Genomic DNA, 14,926 nt, shown 5'->3' on the forward strand with positions numbered 1-14,926 from the left:
AATCTATCTCTAACTTCAAGAGAAAAGTCTTTGGTCCTCCATGTTAGGAGTTGGGCGTTGAGTTACAACGATCTTATCGTTGAGAAAGCCACAAAGCCTCGGAATAGTGGATAATGACGACGACCTCGTCTAAGGCAACAAGATATCCGAATTGTTAATAGTACACCAAGGCTGAACCTGAGCTGTAGCGCCTTTGTGGATAAAAGTATGAGGCATGAAAGAAACGAGGAAGTAGGAAACTACAGGAAAAGAGAGTAAGGAAGGACGACAGGATAAAGAAAGCAAGAAAAGAGCAAGGAAAGAGGAAGTAGTGAAGGAAAAAAAAACAGCGGAAGCATAAATAATGTGAAAGCAATGAAAGAAGGGGAGAAAAAGAGAAAACAAGAAAAGAGGAAAGAAATAGAAAAGCGACGGAAAGAGAAGTGAACAACAAGGACAGGAGGAGGAAAAAGAAAGGGAAAGCGAGAAAAATGCAATGGAGTAAAAAGATAATCTGGAAGAAAAGAAAATGGGAAGAAAAAAGGAAAAAACTAAGAAAGAAAAAATAAAGAAAAAGGAGAAACACGGTAGAAGAAAAGAAATAAGAAAGATGAAGGGAAGAAGGAAGGGAAGTGCAAGGAAACATGGACGAAAAGGAGAAATAAAAAAGGGGAATTACAGAAGAGAAACACATAAAGCAAGCGTAAGAATGAAAAATGAATAAAATAATAATAATAATAATAATAATAATAATAATAATAATAATAATAATAATAATAATAATAATAATGGGTTTATTTAACCTGGCAGAGTTAAGACCGTAAGGCCTTCTCTTACACTCAACCAGGAATAAAAATTGCTTACACAGTTGAACATAAAACTGGATCGGAATTAAGTAATTACATACTGATACAATTTAGGTACATAATGAGATCAAAAGAGGTAGTTACATAAAATTTACCTCATAAAATAAAAATAAACATAGTGGAATACATATTAATGTTGTTAGAATCAAATACGAATCACATAAAAACAGAAGCCGATAATTCAATAAAAAATGTGCACAGTAAAAATAAAAATAAACACATTAGTATACATATTAGTATTAAATTACAATTAAGTAGGATTTACATAATTAAACCAGAAACCGACAATTGAATAAAATTTACACAAAAAATAGATTAATAATAATAAAAAACAACGACACAGTGGGATACATATTGGCGTTAAGTGATAAATAAACACGATTTAGGTAGTAAAAATAAGAAACAAAAAAAAAATAAAAATAAATACAGAAGAACACATTCCATTAAACATTTGCAACGCGTTAGGTCCAATAATGGAACTCCAATAAAAATACGAGTAAAAGAGAAAATGGTAGGAAATGACAGAAACATATACGAGAATAAAGATGCAAAGAATGAAACAATGATAAATAAATAGGAAGAGAAAATCTGGAGGACAAAAAATTAGAGAAATAAATAAGTTAAACTCAGAAAAGGAAAGTGTGAAAGAAACGAAAGAGAAAAAGAAAGTATGCCTACGAGCAATTTATGGAGAAGCAAAAAGGAAAAGAGGAAGGGAAATTTGACAGACGTAAAGAATTTCAGACACAATTCACTTTATATAGTATTCGTTGTAATCTTTGGAAAGATACAGCGAGATTATATTTTAATTATTACAATATTATCAATAAAATTACTTCTTTGTATGTTAATAAAAGACAATAGGCAGTTTTTCCTACGCTGACGATGAGAGTCTTTCAATTCGCAAAGCTTTCGTTGTCACTACTGCTAGCTTTTCAATTCCTACAACTGTTTCCTTCAGGCAAGAAAGTAATAATTTATTCCAGAAATCAAACAAAGCGATGGATTCACTTTGACGTCAAAATATTACGTTATTGATATTCTGACTAAAGTAGGCTACTACTTCACATAGCCCCTGCAGCAAATATGAGACATATTTGTATGCAAAGGAATGATGGGGAAAAATGAGCTAAAATAACACAAGAATCACGTGTAGGAAAACATTAAGGAATAAACACAGGGGACAAAAAATAAAAAAAGAACAATGAGAAAAAATGTATGTTGTACTGTACTAGAGGAAAAAAAAAAGACAGACGGGAGAACTGGGGACTCAGTTATTTTTCTCTCTGTACTGACATAATGTATTTCTCTGTACTGACATAATGTATTTGAGAAGGAAATTACCTGAGGTGTTTGGTGGTGCACTGGTTCAACATAAGGATGTGTACGACGGTAACAGAAGCAAGATTATAACAAAAAATGAAACCGAGTTTCAAGTATATTTCGTGCTCACTCAGTTCTCTTGGATTAGTTATTGTGTTTAAACTATAAGTGCACCCATGATATTTATACACCCGTGTTCTAACTCTTGTTTTCCACTTGATAAGACGTACCCGGGTTCAAACAGGACCTGTAGCGAGTAAGACTCTTAGCACTGCTTCCTTTGGAAAAAAGTTTGAGGTATGTAAAATGACCTGATCTCAGAGAAACCTAATGGAAATCTAACTGCCATGTTTCGAGCATGTCAAATTGTAAGATAACACAATGGACCTGTACAATAGGCGTAAGTGTTCGTGAGTTTCCCCATGCTCCACATGTATCCCATACCATGTCATCAAGTATTGCACATTATCATATCATATCATATCATATCATATCATATCATATCATATCATATCATATCATATATCATATCATATATCATATCATATCATACCATATCATATATCATATCATATCATATATCATATCATATCATATATCATATCATATCATATATCATATCATATCATACCATGTCATATATCATATCATATCATATCATATCATATCATATATCATATCATATCATATCATATAATATCATATCATATAATATCATATCATATCACATCATATCATATCATATCATATCATATCATATCATATCATATCATATCATATCATATCATATCATATCATATCACACCATAACATAACATATCTGTGGCTTGGTTCTAAAAGGGCCAATGTCAAAAATGTTAGTTTTGAGATAAATGAGTTTGAAATTTGCTTATTTTGTACAGTGAAGCTATGACATTGGCTTGTGAATGCTCCGTACCTTCCACATTAACTGCAGCAGACATTGGCCCTTTTAGTATATGGAAGAACAGATCGAGATAAGCTCGAAAGTGTATATAACTCAAAAGTGCAAAAAATTGACATTGGCCCTTTTAGAACCAAGCCACAGATATAACGTAACATATATATATATATATATATATATATATATATATATATATATATATATATCATAAATCATATCATATCTGAACTGATGTGACATGATATATTCAACCATAGCTTTCCACCCAACGGATCTTTCACTGCAAACCCAGCATTCTCCAATCTTTCCTTTTGTTAGTTTCCGCATACGAGCTAGGCCTATATATCTTAATGTTTCCTAATATCCTAATCTTGTCAATTCTAATAGTTCTAGTATTAAATTTAAAAAGTCATGTATGGATTTTATAAAAATTGAAAAATTATAAATTTAAATTTATATATTGTTATTCCGTAGTAGACATAAGACAAATTGTATTATATTTAATTTCAATTCAGGAATCAGCCCCTCAGCACAAGTTCTACTCTTTTAAGGGCGAGCTAAAGTTTTTCTGTTTATATTATATTTTATGTTACAATTATTATCAAAATAAATAAAAGAAATAAATAAGTAAATAAAACTGATATCTTCTGCCCCGAACATTTCTCGCGTTCACCATTCCTTCCAGTGCATCCTCCAATGAGCGGTTTCTTGTTAGCAGTGACCCAGGCATTTTTTTTTCTCTTACTGATCAGTTTCAGCATTATTTTTTCTTCACCAACTCCTCATAGTACAACTTTATTTCCTATTTTGTCTGTCCATATTTTCACACACACCATTCTTCTCCATAAGCGCATTTCAAATGCTTTTTCTAGTCGTTTCTCTTCACTTCGTGTTAATACAATGTCACACTCCCCACAAAGCAATTCACTAGTCTCTTCTTTAGTTCTTTTTTCATAAGTCCTCAGAAGATACTCCTTTTTCTATTAAAATCTTCCTTTGCCAGTACTATCTTCCTTTTGAATCCTGCAAGCCACTAATTTGGCAGCATTTGGACCGGCGGGTGTGTCGTACTACTGTACAGGCTCAACGGTATATTCTCTGTTGAAAATTCAAGCACATTAGATTGAAAACTGCATATTTCCAATAACTTCCCTCTCTTTACATTTTCCTCTATCTGCACTAATAACGGAGTTCATCTATGTCTCCAGGCTTTGAATCACTCTGTATGTATATGTTTATTGATCTATTTATACGTACGTACTTTCGATGCAGGCTAGCATTTTAAGTTCCGTATTAAAATATAGTATAGGCCTAGTACTGGGTGAGCAAATTATCGTCCGACTTGAAAGCGGCATACAGTGGAACCTCGATTATCTGTCACCCTATTAACCGATTGTCGGATTGTCCGACTTTTTTGCAGCAGAAACAAATATGAAGTAGCTACTGTACATTATGTTTCTACGTAGTTTTTCTACAGAGGGTTAATATAAGCTTTTACCCTTACGCAGTACGTAATAGGAATGCTTCGCTGTCCGCAACATAAATAGTTAATCTACTTGTAAAATAGCCACTACAGTATCTGCTTTCTAAGTAATTACCCCCAAGAACTTCCACAAACCCGTGTAGCATTCTGTCCTTAGACGTATTCTTACTATTCGAGAGGCCGTATTGTATAACTCAGGGCCGGGCATGAGAGCGGCTCAGTCTAGCCGGCCAGAGCTGCTCTCGCTCCGAAAGTCACTTGAATTCCAAGCCAGAGCAGAACGCTCACGCAGTGACGGACTCGCATTACAGCTACCTTCCCTGCATTAATGTAACAAGAGCCACGGTTGTTCTAGTCATTCAGTCTGTCAGTACATAATAGTTTATAAGGATATTACATCAATCCATTGTACAGCTGTCAAAAGAAAAAGTGACCGCTCTCCTGAAACAAAAGTGCCCTTCGGGTATCTTCGCTACAATTCGGAGACAGGCGATGTTACATGTTGTTGGACCACGTTGCCTGATATCTACAGTTATAATTGAAGTTTTCTGTGTGTTATCGATAGCATAATGGTAGCGTTCAGGCCTCTTATTCATGAGGTCCTGCGTTCGACTACAACCACGTGCTTTTTATGTTCTTTTTTGTTCTGTTTTTGAGAGAGACAAACTATACATAATGACTCCTGTCTCTTTTACGATTATTTTAGTAATTAACATCAGGTTCATTAATATATTATGCCATGACTTTATCATTATGATATTGTGGCTGCAAATGGAAAGAAAACAGATTTTATTCTCAATAAAAATATCTTTCGTGGCATAAACAAAACAAATTTACTAGCGTCGGCCTTAAAACATTCAAACAATTAAGCATTCAAAAAACAAAACAAAAAGCCACAATTCAATATTTAGTCTATCTTCCTCTTATCTCGATCATCTTGCAGTCGAGTGGGCATGGAATTGACTAGTCTTTGCAAATAGCGACTGTTTTTAGACACGATATTCCAGGCATTCTGAACATACATACATAAGTGTTCTGTCCATGGGCAGGTCTTTCATTGCAAACCCAGCAATCTCCAATCTTTGCTATTTTCTGCCTTCCTCTTAGTCTCCGCATATGATCCACATATCCTAATGTCGTCTATTATTCTTTTCAACCAGAGACCCAACCAGTTACTTTTTATCTTTCTAATCAGTTTCAGCATCATTCTTTCTTCACTCACTTTTTCAAACACAATTTTATTTCTTATTCTATCTGTCCAATTCACACGCACCGTTCTTCTCCACATCCACATTTCAAATGCTTCAATTCGTTTCTCTTCATTTCGTCGTAATGTCCATGTTCCTTCCCCATACAATGCCACACTCCACACAAAGCACTTCACTAGTCTCCTCCTTAGTTCTTTTTCCAGAGGTCCGCAGAAGATCCTTCTTCTTCTATTTAAAGCTTCCTTTGTTCATGTTTGCAGTTTTTCTTGGGAAGGATAGGCCTAAATGCGGTAACATCCCGTTGCTTTCCGCACACCACTATCTCTTTCGCATCTTATTAAATTCTAGGGGGCCCAAGCGTGGAGATGAGGAGAGTGGATTTGACTAATTGGGCCCTCCGGACTTCACCGAAAGTCACGGCAAGGGTTAAATATTAATTCTATCAGGATGTTTGACCCTATCAGAGATCGGGAAATCTCAATTAGCCTTTGCCCCCGGCATCCTGGACTAGCTTGTACGAATCATCAGAAAATCTTAGAGTGTGATTGGGCCAATTTTTCCGAAAATGTTTCCACACTTTTGCCCTCGTAGCTCAGCGGACGAACGTCGGAATTTAGATGTCAGCGTCTCAGGTTCAATTCCTCGTTACTCCTTTTCATTTTATTGTAGTTCAAGATAGTATAATGTAATAATACAAAAAGAAAAACTAATAGCAATATTATGCAACTGGATTTTTCCAAACCTAATATTAAATTTATGTTATTTATATCGCTAAAGAACGATTACAATATAAATAACTTGAATATTATTTATACAGTATCACTAAAGAACGATAACACAATATAAATGATAAATATCGGTTTGTTTAATTAATATAAGATATTATATAATACGTATTTAATTATCTAAATAAAATAACCTATTTTACAAAGAAAGATGTTTATTTGTGTTATAATAATTACTTACATAAAATACAGATTATTTATATTGCGAAAGAACAATAACAATATAAATAACTTGAATATTATTTTATAATGCTAATGAAGGAAAACAATATAAATGATAACTTGAATATTATTTATATCGCTAAAGAACGATAACAATATAAAAAACGTGAATATTATTCATATCGGAATTTCACAGATCTATTACAGATGTATTTAAGAAATTGTAGAAGAATAGTAATTAGTAACAGTGTCCTATTTATTCTTCTTGGAGCCAAATTTGTAACTTTTAAAAGTGTGGTTACTATGTTGAAGTGTATGTGTTGCAACGGATGCTTGATTTGTTATGTATGTGAGTCAGTTATGGGATGCTTGATGTCATCGCAATGTCTTAATTATAGTTTGATTGTGTTTGTGTGACTATTGTGTATTAATTTATGATGTATGGTACGGAAAGCTGCATATTTGTGTTATAGAAGTGTTACGTATGTGTGTTGTTAATGTTTTTGTATGTTTCAAATTGATAACTGATATTTGTTTTGCAATCGCAATGCCTAATTTACGGATTGTTTATGTTTTGTTTACATCGCGTAAGCTAATTTAATTTTCTTTTCCATTTCTCTTTATGCTTATCTTTTTTGTGTATAAAACTATAGCCCTGCCATACATATGTAAAATAGGGCTAACCCCCATTGGAGATACCGTAGCTACAATAGTAATAATTATTATTCATATCGTTATAAAACGATAACAGAATACAAATGATGACTTGAATTTTATTCATATCTCTAAAGAACGATGACAAAATATAAATAACGTGATATCCATCAAGAACGATAACTGGATATAAATGATAATTTGAATATCATTTACATCGCTAAAGAACGATTAAAAAATAAAATGAAAACTTGAAGAAGGCGCGAACCCAGAACCTTTGAATCATTAAACAAGCACTCTACCGCTGGTCTGCGAGGAGCAGATATGGAACACTTTCATAGTTCCGAAACTGCTTGTACAAGCACATGCATCGTGTAACATCGCCGCGACCCGAAGTGGACTTTGAAAATAATCGCTGTTCACGAGTGCGGCCACTTTTTTTTTTTGACAGCTCTACATTACAGAATTTATAACGCTCTTATTAATTTAATGAAGCAAACTTCGCTCTATGCACACACACAAATCATTACGCTTATTTACATAACCCATACGAACATACTGCAACCTCCTCACCACGGTTCTACGAGACAGGCATATGGCTTCCACTTTCCCTACTTGCTATGGACAGAGTTCATCTGCCAATATAATTAAACATCGCTTGATGAATTCACCTTCGTTGAATGTTTTCAATTCCTTTGTAATTTCGTGGCAAATTTTATAGCTAATTCTCATGGCCGATTTACTAAGTGCATTATTGTCAACCTGTTAATGTATGATATGATATGATATAATATGATATGATATGATATAATATGATATGATATGATATATGATATATAATATGATGTGATATATGATATATGATATAATATAATATAATATAAAATAATGTGATGTGATGCGATATATGATATGATATGATATATAATATGATGTGATATATGATATAATATAATATAATATAATATAATATAATATAAAATAATGTGATGCGATGCGATATATGATATGATATGATATATGATATGATATATGACCATAAATTAATATAACTTAAAGAAAATGTTTCTCAGGTACATTATATTAGAGTATCTATTCGATATTTGCATTGCATTATAAGTTATTATAGTACATTTAGTAATATATAATTTTAAATTATACAAATAATATGATATATCATAGTATAGTATATTACAGTTCATGATATATAATATTATATATTATATATCATAATACTTGTATAATTTAAAATTATATATTACTAAGTGTATAATAACTTATAATGCAATGTAAATATCAAATAGATACTCTAATATAATGTACCTGAGAAACATTTTCTTTAAGTTGTATTAATTTATGGCGTTCATTACCAACATATTTGTCATATTCAGTAGCATGTTGTAAAGAATAATGTCGTTGGATATTGAACCTCTTAATCAGTTGGAGTGTTTTATGACAAATTAAACACTTTGCTAATCCACTGCTCTCTACGAAAAATAACTACTCCTCCCATGATACATTAAAAGCATTGGGGGTAGCGGTCCGCTTTAGTCTATGAGCGGAAGCTCCGTCTTCAAAGTTCGCCTTCACATTGCAGAGTCACCACTGCACCGACACTGAATGACGTACAGTATGCATACGTCACACCGCTCGCGAGACAAGCTCCTTAAAGCACACAGCGCTCATTTCTCAGAATCACGTAACGTGCCCAGCCCTGGTATAACTTCTACGCAAAATGTCTTTCACAGTTGCCAAAATAAAACGTGTTGTGTTAATTGTAGAGAAAAATTACAAATAATCGAGAGATTTGGGAGAGGAGAAACTGTGGTTAATGTTGTTTCAGAGTAGGAGATTGGCGTTACAACTGTACTTGATTTAATAAAAAAAAACCTGAATAAAGAGCATGAAGTAGTGTAAATCTAAAATATGAGATTTCTACTATTCCTGTGTTTCCGGAGACAATCATCAACCTTCAACCCTTGACCCTTAAGAACTGTCGTTGACAACCGAACTTTTAGTGAGCTCCTCATCCACTACATAGCACGTTAAACACAAGACCACGAAGGAAATTACGAAATTGTAGGACAAAGTATTGTGCACCTAATTTATGTTCAGTCCACCCCCTTCATTACTACGGATAATAGAGGTTCTACTGTATTTGCCTATCAGCAGGTATGTCTCCTAACGCTCGTTACGGAGACAGCTCAATGTCTGTGATTCCACAAACCACAAACGTATAGATAGTACAATATTAATTACCTCACAATATTTTAAGGCTACATATTTCAATTACATATAATACGGTACAGGAGAAAAGATAAAAAATCGAAATATTACGGAAAGAAAGCATCATTGCATCTATAAGTATAGCGGAGTAACTGAACGCATCAAGAAATCTCCCGAGAGTGAGAGCTGCAACACTAGTGCTCCTCAGCAGACGAGTAGGCCTACTACTGACGGAGGAATCGGATATTACGAACAGCTCTCGTCCGATGATCTCCGGTACCGTAGAAGTGGGTAAAATCAATCAGTGGGTGTAAAATCGATCATTAGCGATTTTTATTGAAAATTATATATTTTCTCAGTTACTTGTTAAAATTTTGTTATGCTGACTTCATTGCCTTACATTGCAAATGTAAGCGAGAAGGACAACAAAAAGCCTGCGAATGCCAACAATGGGAACACAGTGTAATTACCGTTGAAGTGAAAGTTGTTATTTTCAACTTTTTCTCTTAAATGAAAACTAAGTCTTACAAACTCTAAATTATATCAGCAGTGAAAGGAGACAGGAAGTATACATAAGTACGTTTCGTTGAGATTGTATCCTGAAATAATAGTTTTGCAGTTCGTAAATGTTAGTATTGAAACTTATTATTTTAAGAAAACTTGTACCTTTGTAGGGTTAAGTCGATCATGCCATTGACTTACTCGAAGCAGATAGGACCAGCAGGAAGAATAAATTATTCACCGAAATACCTCCAACTAACACTTATAAACAGAAAAGTGTCATAGTATAGCTTATATTGATGGAATGGTGGGAAAAGGAGATGACGAAATTATGGTGAATTTCTTGCGTAAGAGAAACACAGCCAAAGGAACATATTTTGTACACCCCTCTGTACCTGACTATGGGACCAACGTAGTTTCTGAGGTGCGGAAGATTTCAAATAAATCTGATATAAACGTAAGCAGTGTTGAATTGCATTTTAGATTGTAATTGAAGGGTGGTATTTCAATGTAAATTTTGAATTCTTAAATCTTTGTTTGTTGGTATGTGAGTATTAAAATGTGTTTTTATGTTTTATAAGTTGGGAATCACAGTCACGATTGTACAGCGGGGACCTACAGGCCTAATTGTATCGCATAGTATGATCACAGTAACAAAAGATACACTATATAATGCTAAAGGCATACATTGAAGATTATTATTGTTTTTACACCCCTTATAACAAATAAAATATATATGTAATACATTTAATTTGTTTTTAAAAACATAAACAGTGATCGACTTTACTCCGCAATATTTTAAAATCGATCTTAAACTAAAATTTCAATGGTGATCGACTTTACCCTATTTAAGCAGGTAACTTCGATTACAAGTCAAATAAAAAAAACAGTTTTTTTATAGATTGTAATTCAATTCTTGTAACGTGTCTTCATAAGTGAAGGATATGACGACAAAATGCTATTTTCTAAGGAACTTCGCTCCATTGCATAACCTCAATATACTTTTAAAATGGCAACATTTTGATCGACTTTACCCTCTTCTACGGTACTACCGTAGGTGGCAGAGCGAGCATACGGAGGGATTCGGAGCTCCAGAGCAAGCGACAATCGAAAGACGGAATTCTCAAGGACGACCGGCAGGCCGACTGAAATACAAGCCTGGCGGTATTTGTCAGTGGGATATCCGACACATGAAAATTCTTTCATTCAGTTTAAAGTAGTCAAGGGAGTTATTATTAAAATTGTTTACAATTTACATTATCGGTATTTTAAATTTTATGTATAATAGGCCTAATAATAATAATAATAATAATAATAATAATAATAATAATAATAATAATTATTATTATTATTATTATTATTATTATTATTTATTATTAACGGCATATTTATTAATATTAGATTGTGTTTTCCAGAGTTAAAGGTAACAAAGAGCCTGAATAAGTTATTTTTAAACAATGAACCTTATTACATTCATACCACACGTTTCTTTGGTTCCATTCTGAAATTCCATGTAATATATTTTACGTTAAACTCAATCGGTTAGACTAATATTGGCAGTAACTATTTGTGAATAATAAACGAATGTTTCTAGGAAAACTATAATTGTTTACATTAGCTACTGAAAAACTTTACTTTTGCTGTAGATTTTGCAATAATTGAATTTAATTACATTAAGTTGATCAGTAACATAAAACTAACATGCTTTTCCATAAATGCTATTAATTTGAAATTTAGAAAAAAAAATCTGTCGGCTAAAGTAGTACTTGAAGCAAAAAAAAATGACAGGGAGTCAAAAAATGAGATAATAAACACAAAATTGCACACTTATTGAAAAAATACTAGGATTCAAACTACTACATGATCTGAATAAAGGAATGCTCAGCGGAAAGTGTATATCTGCGCCACGCGCATATACAACCTGCGCTGCGCGGCATCAATCGGAGGTAATTCGGAGGCATCCGGATGAAAGCACGCAAACAACTACTTCGAATACAGCCTAATCATGCGCAACACTATGCAACATCTTCCGGCATTTTAGTTTTGTATTCTGTAGGGGAAAAAATAAAATATTGTACATTTCTGTAAACAGAAAAGTCTTGATTTTCAACAGAAGAATCGCATGATACAATAACAGCCACTTTTTCTTCAGGTGGTATAAAAATCCTTAATTTCTATCAATTAATTGTTGATATTTTTTTGTTATACTGTATCGTCTTTTGTACGACTGTCTCTTCAATCATAAATTAGACGTCCGTTCCGTGAAGCTGTAACTATACACAAAAAGAATCTGAGCTTCTTGTTTCGTGACATTTTTAATTAGATACAGAATGTGATCCGAATGCCTTAGTAGAATCTTAAAAATTAAGCAAGCAGCATCAGTAAGCATTAAAGTTCGGATTAATGTTTCACGTTTCCACAAAAAGAAAAGCCGGAGTTGAGAAGCTTCGGCACGAACGTCTGGTTCATCTAGAGACAAGGCTGTCAGCGGAAAGTTCATTTGGACAATGCGAAGAAAGAACGACGAGAGACTAATCCTCCCTCTGCTTCTCTACTTCCTCCTGAAGCTGGAGGATACAAATACAGTGTGTTCGCAAAGCATACACGCATAAAACGCGAACCGTCTTTCATGTACCTCTTTTTAATATCCGTTCATTTACTTGAAACTATGAATATGAATAGGCCTACGTTACGACAGGAAACGAGGAAATCAAAAATGGATGAAATAGATATTGAACACGTCACACAATAAAAACGAATGAAGTAGGAGAGCATTGAAAGTAACTTTATTAAAAGAATAATTGACTACATAAAACCATAGACACTTTCTCTTTTTTTTTTTTTTCGCAACTCAAAATATTGTACCGTCACGTTCCAAACACAAGTGGTACTATATTTTTCGAGACTGTGATGATATTGGAAGGGGAATATTGCGGAGTGGTGGTGGAATGACGAGGGAAAACGGGCGACCATATAGAAAAATGCCCAAAAACTTAGCTTTGTAAATCAAACAAATATTCGGGTTAGCGGTCGTCGTAAGCCAGAGCTCTGGCAATTGAGCTACTGCGATGACTTATCTTGGAACATTTTCAAATAGTGATTCAAATGCTCAAAAGAGAGATTATGAAGAACGAGGATTTAGATGAAAGACAAGGGAAAGTGAAGAGGAGGGAAGAAAGACGAAGAAGAATGGACATAAAGAGGAGTAGAAATAAAGGGAGAATAAGACGGAAATATAAGACAAAATGGAAACAAGGAACAAATGAGAATAATAGCCAAGAGGAAAGGGGAAAAAGAAGAAGTAAGTGAAGAGGAGAAATATAGGGCGAACGGGTGGGTTAAGAAAGAAGAGAACTATTGAATAAAGAATTAGGGCCTTTACTTGTTATCTAGTAATGTGAACTAAATCTAAAGTCTGCGAGCTCTGGTGAAATTTAGTAAGGTGCAAGCTGTGAAGTAGGAAGGCGTAGCTGCGAGAAAGGAAGCGAATTAGAGATGCATTGAACGTTGCTCAAGTATTTGCTGCAGTCGTTATAATCTCAACGAGACACGATGCGGAGTGCAGTCCAATAAAGTCCATCTGACTTATAAAAGCGTGTGACAAGCAGCGTTGCTGGCTTCTCTCTAACTTTTTAATTTGGCACCAATTGTCACATATAAAAAGATGTGTAACCTAACGCCCACTCGTAACAAATATTCCTGTATTCAGTAAGCTATAGATATACATATGATGAAAGATGAGTGGAACGGAGAAAAATTCTCTCCGGTACCGGGATTTGAACCCGGGTTTTCAGCTCTACATGCTGATGCTCTATCCACTAAGCCACACCGGATTCCCATCCTGATGTCGGATCGAATCCTCTCAGTTTAAGTTCCACCTCTTGGGTTCCCTCTAGTGGCCTACCCTCATGCACTGCGTCATAGATGTATGACAGCGGGACCATGTCCACACACGTGTGTAAAGGTGCACTCGTTATGAGTGACTAAGTGGCCGGGATCCGACGGAATAAGCGCTGTCTTAAATCACTAACTGATTATTTTCGCATATCATATATTATTACGATGTACCGAAGTACATATGATATTTCTGTGCAGATATTCTGCGTCATCATATGATGAAAGATGAGTGGAACGGAGAAATATCATATGTACTTCGGTACATCATAATAAATGATATGCGAATAATCACTTAGGGCCGTATTCATAGACATTTTTAGCGCGGGTTTTCGGAGGATTATCAGCGTTTTTCGTATTCATAAATCAGTGTTAGCGATAGGACATGATTTGAATTCTGTACTAGTAACCAGTGGATAGCCGGGGATAGCTTAGTACGCTCGTAGCGCGTGCTGCGAAATGTCTATGAATACCACCCTTAGTGATTTAAGACGGCATTTATTTCGTCGGATCCCGGCCACTTAGCCACTCATAACGAGTGCACCTCTGCACATGTATGGACATTGTGCCACTGTCATACATCTATGACGCAGTACATGAGGGTAGGGCACTAGAGGGAACCCAAGAGGTGGAACTTACACCGAGTGTGTGCTTAATTCATCACGAAGGGACAGTATGTAATTAACAACGGTGTGAACATTGTAATTCATAAGGTCATTTGAATAGTATATAACGGTTATGTTGGTGTTACTCATGTTTTACCATTATGGATTATCAAGTATGTATTAGGACTATCTTTTAACATCTGAAGATGGCATGCAGTATATATGTGCCGAAAACGTTCATGATCAATAAATTGTAATATATCAATACAATATTAATAGATAAGCATAGACGGTCCCATTCAATCATAACCTATTATA

At 34.3% G+C, this 14,926-nt stretch overlaps 1 protein-coding gene and 1 non-coding gene across 7 annotated transcripts in view; both read right to left on the reverse strand.

The window, feature by feature from the left end:
* LOC138699820 (trichohyalin-like) overlaps positions 1 to 14,926 on the reverse strand; it is a 412,868-nt gene that overhangs the window by 317,088 nt on the left and 80,854 nt on the right. The gene's annotated exons all lie outside the window — the stretch shown is intronic.
* On the reverse strand, positions 13,871 to 13,942 carry TRNAY-GUA (transfer RNA tyrosine (anticodon GUA)). Its single transcript has one exon. It is a non-coding gene; the product is annotated as a tRNA-Tyr (tRNA).

The sequence above is a fragment of the Periplaneta americana genome, chromosome 5, assembly GCF_040183065.1.
Source record: "Periplaneta americana isolate PAMFEO1 chromosome 5, P.americana_PAMFEO1_priV1, whole genome shotgun sequence".
In the NCBI taxonomy this organism is placed as follows: domain Eukaryota; kingdom Metazoa; phylum Arthropoda; class Insecta; order Blattodea; family Blattidae; genus Periplaneta; species Periplaneta americana.